Here is a 14,272-nt window from a genome sequence, read left to right as displayed (position 1 = left end):
TAACTCTTGCGCTAGCATAAAAGCTCTGCACTATATATATAGCTTGCGCTCTGCCGGAGTGGAGACGGAGGAAGAGTCATATTAGCCGAAAAGGAGCGACAAGCGCCACTGGCGACGTTCCGAAGTCCACGTTTCCCACTCCCCTCCACACCTTCAGCAGCGTGCTCGAAGAACGTCGAAAATTAAGACACTTACAGGTGGAGAGGCATCGCTGAAAGTCTTCCGAAGAATATCCCCATCTGAAAAAAAAAAAAAAAAAACAGCAGCGGACGTAATTTGCAGAAGCAAAATGACAACAGGTGATGCCTCTTCTTAGTCTTTGTCCGTATCTGGAGATACTTGTGTCGTCGGTATCACTCTGTTCCTCCCCTTTAAATCTACCCCTGCCGAAGTTGGGCTGCCGCCACATGGGCCGGCTACGGCTGTTGCCGCCGTATATTTCTTTTGGCAAACGGTGTATAATTGTTACACGCACTTACAAAAGCGTCCGCTGCCAAAGCGCTCCTCGCTTAATTGCAAAGTAAACAATAAACAGATTGCAACAACGCATTTATTTGCAGGACACAAACAGAAAGAAAAAAGAAAGCATCTCTGGACTTCTAGCCAAACACGTACGGGGCTAAAGGGGCATGGGGGCGGTGTTAAGTGGTATCAGAAGATGGAGAGGAAGACAAGTGCCAAGTTGACGGCGTCATCTCTTGATTGGGGTTGGTCCGCTTCCTCTGATGCGGCGAGCCTAAGAACGGTGGCAAGACTCCTGAAGTGCACAAGCACTCTTTGGTGTCGCAATGCACGTCTTAACTGTTAGGGCCATCCCATAGGGTTTGATGCCGGTAGAATTATTCTTTTAGCTTTGTAGGTAGAGAGGATGAAAAGAAAAAAGAAAGCCGGTTCAGCCTATATATATATGCCCGCACCAAGAGCTCGGGAGTTGGTTTCTAGCAGGAGTGGCGAGCAGTGGCTTTCCAGCTTTGTCGCCTATTTGAAGTTATTCCGTGTAATACCGCCCGCAGTTTCTGAACTTGGAAAGGTTCAAGTTTGGGAGCAGTATCACTCACTGATATTTCTGCTAGCACGGTTCAATAATTTTTCTTTTCTCGAAGAATAATCTCAGGACAGTGTTCACAGCAGTCGCAAAAAAAAAAAAAAAAAAATCAGCGACTGTAATAGGGGCTTTGAAAGTCGGAGCTGAAGCTTCCCAGTGGTGTTACAGATGAATAATGTTCTTCTGACGCAATGTGGAATGTTTTGTAATCCAAAATTCATAGTCGCACTAGACAATATTGTTTACCCCCCCCCCCCTTTTTTTTTGTTTCATCTGAAAAATAAGTGAGCTTTCATTCTTTTTTTTTTCTTAAAATCGTTATTTCACGATGGCAGTCCATGAAGAAACGTTTGGGTTCACGTCCCGAAACCCACAATTTTTCTGGGTTTTTGAGCCGTTCTTATGGGCTTAAGATTGTTTTGGGAGGGGCTCTCGGAAGATTCAGCTTGCAGACTTTCACTGTTCTTTTTTTAATTCCCAGCACCGAAAAAAACATGCCATGTTTACAACACAGTCATTATTTTCCGCAGTATTTAAAGTTCCTTACGGAAAATACACGATGTTCGTTCAAGTCAACGTTCACGTACGACTGAGCGGAGTTGTTCTCAACTGCCACGTACGTCACTCAACAAGAAGCAAACAAAAGTGGAATCATGCAGTACGACTTCCGGCCAAAGCAACAACACGGAGAAGATAGCTGCCACTTCGTCTTGTCTACGACCGATGTCTAACGCCATACCAGAGTGCTCGAGGTAAAAAAAAAAATCTTGCACTATCCGAAAAAAAATCTTAGAAACGTGGGCTTCGTGCGCAGGCTGAGTAAGACATGTAGCAGCGATGAGTGGGCCAACGAATAACGAAGCCACAAAATAATAAAAAATGGGGTGGAGGCTGTAGATACGTGCTCATATTTCCGTGCGGAAGAATGTCTCGCTGGTGGAAAACTGTGACGCATGTAGGAAGAAAACCCGGTTCGATTTGACGACGTTCTAGCGCGGCGATGTGTGCTGCACTTCCTCTCACTTATCAACTCGCAGCTCTATATAAACGTTCCAATATCGGCTCACCCGTTAACACACCGTCTGCATACCTTTCAAGTTCTCTACAACGCACACCAGAAAGTTATTTATACGTGGCGAACATTTCCTGTCTCGATATACACGGTGACCTTTATAGGCCGCGTATGGATTCGTGCTCATTCTCGCACCGAATTCTGTCCACATTCACCTGCGGGCGGTGAGCGAACATCATTAGTGGCTCGCTTCCGCTACGCAGATATGCGGACGTTGCTTTGGCGCGTGCTTCGCGCATTACTCGCGTCGCCTTGGAAAGCGTCTACTGATCGCACTGTAGGTCCGAGAGGAAGACCGCTGTCCGCGTGTAAGACACGGTCCTGAACAGTATGTATCAGAGACGCATGCGGGGCCCACCAACGCCGATATCCCATACATCAGCGCGCGCACACGCGCGCCACTTATATTTGCATGACCCGGAGATGACACTAATGTGCCACCCCTCGTCGCGACAACCGGCGGTGGACGGCGTGCTGGCCTCGGGCCACCGTCCTCACGCATATCAACCCTGTTCCACTGCTGCCGCCACATCGGGAGCTCCCAGCACAAGGAAGTTATGCCGCGTTCAAAGGGCCAGCTGCGGCTTCTGAGGATGGCCTATTTATGAGAATGCAGATTGCGTCCGTTCGATCTCGAGAGAAGGCTCATCTGGCGCACGCCCTGCGTGCGAAGGCGTTTTTGATGCGATACCATGCGCGGGGGCCCTTGCTCTCGCGTCGTCGAGAACGAGCTGCGCTCTTGTCCCCGCAGCATGCTGCGCCTCTACGAGGCACCGTGTGGCCGTCAGGCCGGCCTGGAAACGACGGGCCGCGACGACTTGACAGCTATGGGCCGGGAGAAATTGGCTTTCTTGGTAGGCGAGACGTGATGGTGCACGAGGACAGCGTTGTCCGTGAATTTGTGCGCGTGTTCTTCGCGTAATAGTCGGCAGTTTCGTCTCCCTCTCGCAAAGCGCGCGGTGCCCTTGAAGTACGGTGGCTGTCATGATTACGGACTCGTGAAATCTAATAACTACCCACTTCATGTCTAAAAGGACATGACACGAGGCAGAGGGTGGGAATTGGGCTGTCACCAAGGGCAATGACTGCGAAGATATCACCTGGTGAATACGAGGAGTGGCCCCCTGTTACTCTTTAACCTTGGATTCACCAAAGGTTCCCATAAAGCGTTCCAAGGACACTTCTATACAAGTTAAACGTGTCTCGACGTCGCCAGGAATTCGTTCATTGCATTACATCCATGCACCTCAGAGCCTGCCTTCGGAAGTAGTACCTTCGAAATTGTAATTCTATCTCACGCTCGCGTTCGGTGTGTTTGATCTCACGGGCAGCAGAAAATTATACGACGACGTCCTTCAACGATGACTCGACGAAATAAGATTCGAGCACTTTCATAATTTGCGCCATCACTGGGTGTTATACTAGGATGTGCGTTTAGTTTAAAACAATTTCAGAGAGAGATAGAGAGAGAGATAAAGAAAGACAAGCAGGTTAACCAAGGTCACACACGGTTGCCTGCCTATGCGGGCAGAGGGGTAAAGTTGGACAACAAGGTGAGTCAATGAGCGTACTCCCGGAGATGAATGTTCAATCATGTATATAATCACAAGCGTTCGTATAATCCAGTAGCTTTCAAGAAGCGCTGCTGGCATTGTGTACACTACAGTTTCTTGACCACGGTACCAGGGTCTTTGCTTCTAAGAACGATTTGAAGTGTACGCGAGCATACCGTTGAGAGTTACGCTTACAGCTGCATTGTATGCACTCAGATTTCGCAGCAACCTTTATTATTTTTTTTTTGGTCCACACCATTTAATACATTTCGCGCCTTTGCCTGGTTCGTCCAGGTGTTTATTTGCTGACACATAGCGATACATCAGCAGCAGTCTCAGCTCTCTACAGCAGGTCGCATTTGTGAGGCGAGGTGCGCGTACCACGGCACTTGTCTCTCTTTTTTTTTTCTTGCTTTTTTAACAGCATAGGTGAACATGGCAAATGTAGCGCTCAGCTATACGTCCCAAACAAATGAGATCTTGCTCAGAAATTGAAAAAGAAAAAGGAGAAACTAGCTCTTCCGTAATAGAAAGTAGATGTAAGCATGAAATAGCTACCGGCAAAGAAGATTTGTTTAGACATGATACTAGCCACGTCCATAATATGCCGCCACAACGCGACACATGCCTGAAAGCTTAACGAGCTGGAATTAACTTCTTTTAAATTGAACCTCATTGCAAGTCTTGTCTCGGCCAAACACCACCCATGCCACGCCGGACGCTGCCGGTGTGGTCACGCAGCTTGGCGCCATCTCTCGAAGGAGGCGGCGCAAAATCCGCGCCGCGAAACTGGCAAAATTCGCCGATCGCTGTCGTCGAAAAGAACACGAGCAACTTTGTCTCAGTGCCAAAAGATGACATTCAAATGCGATGTGCCCTGTATCGGCCTCCGGAACGTAGCTATTGGAAATAACAAATAAAATTTCAGCATGGTAGAAGTTAAAGCTTTACTGATACTGTGAACAAACATTAAGAACTGTCGCCCTGCAAGACCTGGATCCAACGGCCACAATTACCTTGTTAATATTACTGAATGATGCATGGATATTACAATGCTTTCCTCCTCCCTGCGAAATTGCCCGAGTGGTTCCGATACTAAAACCTAGTAATAATAATAATTGCTGGGGTTTTGCGTCCCAAAACCACGATATAATTTTTAGTGACGCCGTTGTGGAGGGCTCCGGAAATTTTGACCATCTGGTGTTCCTTAACGCGCACCTGTATTATAAGTACACGGGCCTCAAGCATTTCACCTCCATCGAAATGCGGCCGCCACGGCCGGGATTGGATTCCGCGAGATACTAAAACCTAGTAAAACTCCTTTATCTATAGAATCCTTCGGTCCTGTCAGCCTAACTAGCGACCTGTGTAAACTTTTGGGGAAAAAAAATGATTGACGCTAGGCTTCAGTGGTGGACATAATGTACCAACGTACACCCGGAAAACGAGACAGGCTTCGCCAGATGCTGGTGTACAATTTATGTCATTTTAGATCTTGTCACTTATGTGGATCATGAAAGGAGCTCTGGAAGAATCGCCATTGCAGAGTGTAGATATAAAGAGTGCATTTGACACAACCGGCCTCATTCACGCACTACATGGTTTAATTCAGTTGGGCATAGCTGGCCGAACACTGAAAGAAAAAGAGAGAAAACTTTTATTTTCAAAACCCATGTATGCGTCCGAGCTCTAGGGTGAAGTTTCACTGACCTCCCCCAAGACGGTAAGTATATGGTGAAGGAGAGTTGCCCACGAGGAGGTTGTTTTGCCTAGATTCGCAACCCAGGCCTCCCATGTAAGTATGTTAGAGCAAAGTGAATGGCGTTGAGGTAGATTGTAGAATTCTTGAGACAGGAACAATTTTATTGAATCAGCTGATGGCAAAAGCAAAAAGCATACAGTTAATCAAGGCGTTCCTCAAGTTAGCGTACTCAGTCCATTTCTGTTTGAGTTATGGCTGAATTGTCCTGTATCTTGCCTGCCACTTTGAATTATTCACTGCATGCAGACGACCTGTGCATATGGGCATCGAACTCTAGTACTCGTACAGTACATCGGAAGCAACTCGCCTAGCAATAATTAATGATTTTTTGAAAAGCACACACAATGCATAATTCTTTCCCACGAGAAAACTGCGGTACTTCTTTTTACAAGAAAATACCTCAAGAGATTCAAGCTAGAGATTGAATCTCAGCGTATACAACTTTCGGGACAACACAAGTTCTTGGGTGTTATTTTAGACAGGCGGCTGTCATAGGCTCCGCAGGTAAGAACATCAGAGAAGAACGTCAACTCCCTAATTAACATTGTTTGTCTATTTGCCGGAGTGAGATCGGATAGTTCGAGTTTTTCTTTATTATGCATTCACTCGGCAATCATTAGACCAAAAATAGCTTACTCTGCTCCTCTGCTTCGGGATATCCCGTAATTCGGAAGAATCAATCCAAAGATTTCTGGCCAGAAGCCTTCGTATATGTCTCGGCGTACCGCGTGAACCTGCTAGCGCTCTGGTAACTACCGAGTCCTGTCAACCAACGTTCCGCGTCCTGAGATTCACAGGAACGTGTCGACACTATTTTCGTTTGGAAACACAGCACGCTAATCATCCACTATGCCGAGCTATTCGGGATAGAACCACCGCACGGATACACGAAGATATACTGAGATGCGTAAACTTACTGCCTACTCATGAATTCTGGCCTGCATGCGCATCTCATCCCCCATGGCGACTCGCAATTTCCGAAAGTGTCACTTCAATTCCGGGATTAGCTCGTTAGGGGGATACGCCCATGATTGCAATAAAACAATTAACTTTATCACATTGTTATACTAAATGCGTAGATCATATTCACGTCTATGCCAATGGATAATGTTGGAAGCAAAGTTCTGCATAGCAAGAGAGAAAAGCTTTTAAGCTCTTCCACTTTACAACATCCACAACGGCAGAACTTTCTGCTGTACCTCTTGCTGTACTTTTTGCTTTATGTTTCATATGTCGAGAGTCGGGACCTCTTCGCTGTGTAGTTCTCAGTGACGCGCAAGCCTCATTGCTCCGTATAAAAGCAATTAGCTTAGGAAAAACGGGTAGCGCACTGACATACGAAATACAGAAGACCTACGCCATAGCGAAAAATTGAAACGACGACATAATTTTTCAGTTGGTTCCAAGTCAGCGTGAAATCATAGGAAACGTCATAGCTGATCAGCACATCAGGAAAATGATTTATCACGTCTACCGGCGAGTGATGCGGGGTTTTTATTGAACTATGCAGTCGATTGGCCAAGGAAACCTGGTTTGTAAATGATGCGCAGAACTTTCAATTACATGATATTTATCCTGGAATAGAATTTGATATTCTAATTAAAGTTAGCCGGTCTGTGGAAACAGTAATTCGTAAACGTTGGTTAGACACTGCTTATACAAAGTTCTTCCTGTATAAAATAAGAAAAACGAACAGTGCCACCTGTTCATGCGACGAGGCTGAAGAATATATAGAGCACCTTCTTATACAGCTGCTCCTCGGAAGAAAATTTTGCATAAACATCATAGTTCGGATAGACAGCCACTATGAATAGCAAAAATTTTGGGCCCATGGCCAACAGAAAATTTTCAAAACACCCCTGCGAGCGCATTAGTGCAATATTGGGAGGAATAAAAAAATGTCGCACAGATGCTAAGTCGATTAAGAATCATTCTTCGCATTTTTAAATATTAGCAGGTGCTCTTGGCTACATGTCTGTCGTGTTTTTGGGTCTATTTATCATTTGCTCCTTAGGATATGACAGCTGTACTTAAAGCGCGGCAGTAGGGAAACTTTAGGTTCGTTGCAAGTGCCCAGTCGGCCCAGTGTCTGATGAGTGAACGTCTTGGTGAACTCTTCTGTTACGTGTGGACGCCTCGTTTGTGTGAAAGTTTGTGTTTTGTGAACTTTTCCGTTGAGTGAACATTTGTTTGTATTGAAGTACTGGCACTAAGTGCGTGAGTGCTAGTTCATATGCCTATTTGTATAGTTATGTGATTGTCCACTCCTTTACGATGACGATGCAAGAGAAGACGAGTAGCCGGCGCCGCGCATAGGCACCAACCTCTCCTTAAATACATTTAATACACAAAATAACTAGGAAGCAATATTTTTTTCTAACTTGTTAGGGCAGTAACAAGCGTATGTAATGCGACACTGTACAAAGGGTAGGGGGCGAGACACCGCGATTTCTTAACCTTTGACTGGTTGCCTGGATAACCCCGTTTTGTTCTCGCAACGATGCACGGATGTTCTCGTTTTGAATGCCCAGATAACGGCTCTGACTTTTGACACAGTGTCACTTGAAGACCTCTGACAACGGAAGCTAAAACCATTCAATGCCTAAAAAAACAAAGTAAAGGTAAATGCTAAATCGTTTAAGATGAGAATAAAACCGCAGGAGAAAGTATTGACCAGCTTCCTTTCCAACTTATCGATTCTTCCCTCACGATGACAGGCTACTGTGGATACAGCTTGGACAGAAATGTGTGCTTGTGAACGTGCTCGTCTAAAGTGAACTGTTGCCAGTAAACATTCCATAGCCATCTTTTGTTTATGTTTTAGTCTCAAGTTACTGTCCCATCTCTTCATTGGTTTGTACATTTTAGTATAACCATTATTTTCTTTTTGGCAGAACATAGAGAAATGGAGTAGCCAAGGTGCCATATACCTCAGTCTCTCCGCAGAAATCAAAGTATAACGGAATATAACAGAAGCTGGAAATACAGCTATACAGCTATATTTTATAGCAGCATATCTGTGCACAGATATCTGTATGGGCACACGCACAATCACCCTAGCATGCGGAAAGCGATGATAGCTGCCGCGGGAGCTCAAATGTAGAGCATCACATCCGTAACTGCGAAAGATGCAGGTTCGGCTCCCAGCGGTGGCAGCTTGTTTTTTCATCACTTTCATTTTAGGGGCGAAGCTCCTTAGGGTGTGGGTCGTTCCCTCCTCTGTAGTAGTAGTAGTATAGTAGTATGTAGCCACCTCGCCCGATCGGCAACGGGCGAGGTGGATCGGCAACAGGCGAGCGCCGATCGGCAACGGCGCGAGGACCCTGTCGTACGAGAGTTAAATCACACTAAAAGAAATACTTTGCGGGCGATATACCCTAGTGAGTTATCAACTTTTCGTCTTAATGTACATGATAAAGAAATTGTTTCGACGAAAAACGTAAAGCACACCTTGAGCAAGATGTTTGGTTTTGGGACGCCAAATAGGACCATGAGGCGATGCGAAGCCGGAGCATAGAGTAACAGAAAATGACAAGAGTGGACACACGAGCCTATAAGCGGCGGAGCTACGCAGCTTCTCGCCAGCCGTTAGACGGCAGGACGTCACTCCCTGTTTCCAAGAGAACGCGCGTACTAGTTATCTACTGCAGTACCTTTTCTGGTTCACGATACATCTACTTGTCTTTGTCGGACTATGTGGCTGCGGCAGTGGCTTCCGCTGGCTCGCAGTGCGGCTCTAAATCCGTCTTTATCGTCTGCGATTGGACAGTTCGAAATCATCGATTGGTAGCTGTCATGACCATATATGGTCAGGATTGCCGGCATGGCAAGACGACGCGGCATGAGCGGCAACGCATACAAAATTGGCTCTACCTGCTCCGTGGAATTCGCTGGGATCGTCTGCCGGGAAGTCACTCTGCTCTTCGGCTGCTTGGTAAGAACGCCTTCGTTAGGTTCTTTTTTCCCTTCATTACTTTGCAATGTATTTGTCGCTACAGCTTTAAGTTGACATTTGACGCACTTTGTGTTTTAGCGCCGAAAGCTTCTTTGTGCTTCACGCTTCGCGTATGATGCTCGTGAATTGCTTTGCATTAAGAAATAGCAACTTGAAATGCTGCGCAGCACGTTAGCGAAGAAATCGTTTCTTGGCGCCAAAAATGAGTCGCCGCTTGCGTCGTAAGGTTTTTTTTTTTTGTGTGTGTGCATACAATGCCGTTACACGCAGTTCTAATTCACTGCATGGGTGTGCAAATGTGTGAAAGAGTGCAGTTATGCTTAGAATCGTTATTTGTGGTATTCGCAGTTTGCTTGACGCCTATGTTAAGAGCCGAATTAGAGAGAACTTGAGAAATGAGAACAGTGTTCGTTGGCCTCGTTATATTCTCGTTAAATACTGCCTCAGTAGTTCATGCACCGAAGGTTGCTTTGTTTTCACTGCGGCAACTGCTTGGGACTGTTTTTCGCGAAAGGGCGCTGAGAAGTGCGTCGGAGACAATTTGTGCGAAGGCCAGAGAAAATACGGTAAACTTTTTTCTCTTTTTCCAGGTCATGCCGTCCGGAGTCAAGTACTACGGCAGCTACTGCTGCGCTACGTGGTGCAACAACAACGGCAGGACAGGGAGAGAGCGTGGTACTAAGTGGTTCAGGATTCCGCGAGACGACAGGTAGCCCTTTGCACCTTTCCAAGATGTAATTTTGAAGTTGTGGTTGTCATTAGCTAACTATCAAAGTATGTCCGTATCTTTCGCACTATTTTGCCGTTCAGCTAGTTAGTGTTTGGATGGTCATACATATCTTAATTCGCTTAAATCGAGTGGCCCCTTTTCACTCTGAAAACTCGTCCCCTTTTCACTCTGAAATCCCCTTTTCCTCTGTGATGCTAATGCTGTCTTCTGCACTTTTATTATATTGTGGGAATTTTCTAAATATCGCCTATATATTCCTACTGTGCAATTTCTGAACATGTGGCAGCTGTCTTGCATTGTGCAGTGCACCCATCTTTTGTATGTGCTTACTGAGAATGTGACTTGAAATAAAATGTTTCGTCTCTCCCAACGATTGTCATGTCTGCATAACTAATGGCATTGTGTGCTCGCCGCTCTGGCGGTGTGGCTTACAGGAAGCTACTTATGCATGCATAACACGTTAAAAAAAAATATATATATATATATATATATATATATATATATATATATATATATATATATATATATATATATATATATATATATATGACCTCCGAGACAATCACACGAACAAAGGTGGTCTCGGAGGCCGTGTAATTTTAGCTATAACTAAATAATGACCTCTGAGATCGGCATTTTTAATTTTTTTTTTGCAATTTCCGATCTCTGAGGCGGCTGTTAGGATTCCCCACTTCCGTTTGCTGCGCTGCGAACGGGAGTGTCCTCTCTTAACCTTTTTTTATATTACTCTATGGCCGGAGCACTTGCACGATCGCGTTCCGTTGGCTTTCGTTGGGCATGCCACCGACCTCGCGTCGTGGAACGCGAAGAGGAACGCTACGCGCGTCGTGTCTTCCCTCTAGCCTTGCCGTTAATTCTCACAGGGCGAGCAGGGAACGCGGTCGCTCTTGGCGCGCTTTCTCTTTCGCTCGGGAGCGGACACTTTCCTTGCATTTCACCGATCACAAAGCGGTGATAATGAAGGGACCACGTAAACCAACAGTAGAATAAAAGTTTGATGTTTAATATATACACGGTGTTTCACACTCTTTATATGATGTACTGGGCGAATTTCACGGAAGAGTTTCACGGTTTACCGATGATTTCCTCCGGAACTTCGCCCCACTCATCATCATTCACCCCGTGGATATGCTGTAATTTTTTTTACTTCATCATTCGCACCTTCAAACGTTCAATTACGAAGCAAAACTCATTTCAACGTTGGTATATCCACCGATTATGAAGACAGTCATATATGACTGTCTTCGTTGTCTGGTTGTTTACCTCAAATTGTTTATGTATGCATACGTATGAAGCACCTCGGCACTTTGGTTCCTGTTGCAGAACCCGTTTCGGTTTGTATAGTAGGTGGTACTCATATCAGCAGAAACTACGGGCACAGTTATCCTTTTCAAACGGGTGTATATCGGGTTCATCAGAATGGCGGGATTGTAGCTCACAGATAGCCTGCGAACCGAACTTGCCACCAGCGTACCATCCGCGATGGACCGATACGCCATTTGCCCAGGACAGAGAGTGCAGCTCGGGCCGACCGGTTACGTGTCCGGTATAGGGGCGTCCGTCCTGCATGCAGTGCTCTGAGCAAACATTGCGGAAGCAGCAGAGAACGCGGCGTGTCCCCGTGGCGGCCGAGGGACGGTATGCGTTTCAAACGATAGGCCGGCGGTCGAAATTGCGCCACTTTCGCCTCGTACATTAGGGCCCTGGGCGCGCATGCCGCGCAGGCGGCTGTCGACGGAGCTGGCTAATCGGGTGCGAGCCATAAGGAAGGCTCGTGGCAAAAGAAAGGCAGCAACAAAAGTGTCCTGCCTGCGGTGCGCGTGCGGTCCACACTCGATCCGCGACGTATAAATAACGGGCTTCGGCCACTCGGACCGACACGCGCGCGCGGAAGGGCCGACGCGGCTTCTGGAATGTACTGCGGGAAAAGAAAAAAAAAAAGTAATAAAGGGCTACGCCGCACCGTGGTGGCCACCGATCCCGTTGGAGCCGCGCGATGAGGCCGATAAGGGCGCGCAGCTATAGGAACCGGGCGCTGCCGCCACTCGCTCTGGCTCCGGGTGAGCGTCATCTTCCTGCTCGCGCCGCGATCACGGTGGCCCCCTCCCCACGATCGAGGTGCCCGCTCTGAAAAACAAGATAGTCAGCCGGGTTTGGCAAGACCGTAGAGGAAGCAACTGGTCGGATACGGGAGGAACTCGCGGCTATTCCTCGCAGGTATAGTATATCCTCCGTGGCATATGTTTATGGAATAAAGTAAAAACAAAATTACCAGCCTTATGGCAAGTGCCAGTTTAGTGCGGGAAAATGGCGCGAGAAATACACGCGCTGCTCGAGCTTGAAGTTTTGACCAATGTGTATACGCGTGCTATAGCAAAGGTTATCAACGGTCAGCGATAAAAACGGATATATATATAGCTTCCATGGAAAGCGAATACGGAAGGACAAAAGCGCAGGCGTCTCCTTCTTAATTTACAGGTGACCCTTTTCTTGCTTGCCTGTTTTTTCGGTTTTTTGTATTGGTGACGGCGTGGCAATGTCCAAGTTACGTGCAACCCCATTCCATACAATTCACGCCCTATTTTATCCCGTCCGTGAGACGCATTTTATAGGATGCCGCAATGTACGAACAAAATAGCCTCCAAGAAACAAATTTATTTTGCATATTTTGTTCGTTCTCATTAGTGTGCGTATAAATGTGAAAAAGGGACAGACCTACAGCCAACTAACAATCAGAAAACTCGCAATTCGAGCCTCAGAAGCCGCTATACAAGCAGCTCTCGCTCCCTTGGCCCTGTTTCTAAGTGTTAACACTGACAGAATGCCCCCTTAATTATTTCAGGCTGCCACCGTAAACGTAGTTGCCTTGTAACTTCTCAATGAATTTCCGTAGCACGGTACAACTGAAGAAGTGACACTGGAAAGAAGGCTGTTTTGTGTCTTCGTGTATAGCAAGCATTGTAAGTCGCAGAGGCAATCAGTTTTTATCAGTGTTGCGCTAAAAACTTAAATGTGCTGAAACTGAAACAATGCAGACGGTTAGCTTTATCACTGCACAAGGTTGATTTGTGCGATTATATGCCCCATAAAATTATACAATATGCCACGATTTAGCAAAATGCTTCGAATCTGAATTCATGGATGAAATCTGTCCAATTTTACGCAGGTATCATCGTAAGTACATTCCGGAGCAGTCGCTGCTTGTCGCGTGCGTTCAAGAACGTACAACACCATCCCTATTATTGAACAAAACCCCATGGGTATCAAATCGGTGAGAGCATCCTAGAAATGTCACGCATACATACAGTCTAGTGCCGAACCAGATCCCGGTAACATCCTTGTCGAAAGCGGTCGCTGGAAAAAAAAAGCTAAACATCATACGCGTGACTCGAAACGACCAAACTCGTGTGGATATAACCACTAATATTTAGGCTAAGGGGCGCAAGTTTCTTCTAAAGTGTGAAAACGCTCACTGTTTACAAAAATTAGCGCGCGTGTAAGGGCGCAGTGCCGGTGCCTGCTTCGTACATTCGACTTGTTCTTTTTTCTTCTTTTTTTTTCACAATTCCTCTTCGTTCTTGTTCTTGCACGTTCGCGCCACATAGTCAGTCGTCTTGTGTAATCGAAGCTGGAAAGATAATTATGCACAAGGAGCTAGTGGCTGCTGAAATTATGGCTTTTTTCCGGTGGGTAACGAAGCATGCCGTGCAGAGCCTTTAGCGACCGCCGTGGTGGAGCCGCCGAGACCGGCGAGTACGCTGGTCTTCAGAGCACTTTTCGAGCGTTTTTCAGTAATCTTGTTCACCCTCCGGAAAACGCCGTTAGTTCCGCCACAGAAGTAGGTAGAAAAATTGGTTCGTGACGCAGAAGCAGCCCATGCACTAACACCTTGATGCTCTGAAGCTTCCTGTTTGAGTCAACTCTTTGCCAATCTGTGAGTCAATTTCGGTTGAAACTCGGGATACGGCATTCGTGGGAGGCCGAATTCACTAGCGCTTCTGCGCTAAGCCTCAATTCTTGGTTAAAACGAAGGGAATAAAGTTTTATTGAAACTAACACGATGAGGAAAACTCTCGTCCCCATAAGAGCACTGATGGGTCGTGAATTCACTTACGGTTCATCCCAAACAACAAC

The sequence above is a fragment of the Rhipicephalus sanguineus genome, chromosome 1, assembly GCF_013339695.2.
Source record: "Rhipicephalus sanguineus isolate Rsan-2018 chromosome 1, BIME_Rsan_1.4, whole genome shotgun sequence".
NCBI classification, from domain to species: domain Eukaryota; kingdom Metazoa; phylum Arthropoda; class Arachnida; order Ixodida; family Ixodidae; genus Rhipicephalus; species Rhipicephalus sanguineus.
Note: the sequence above shows the minus strand (reverse complement) of the source record.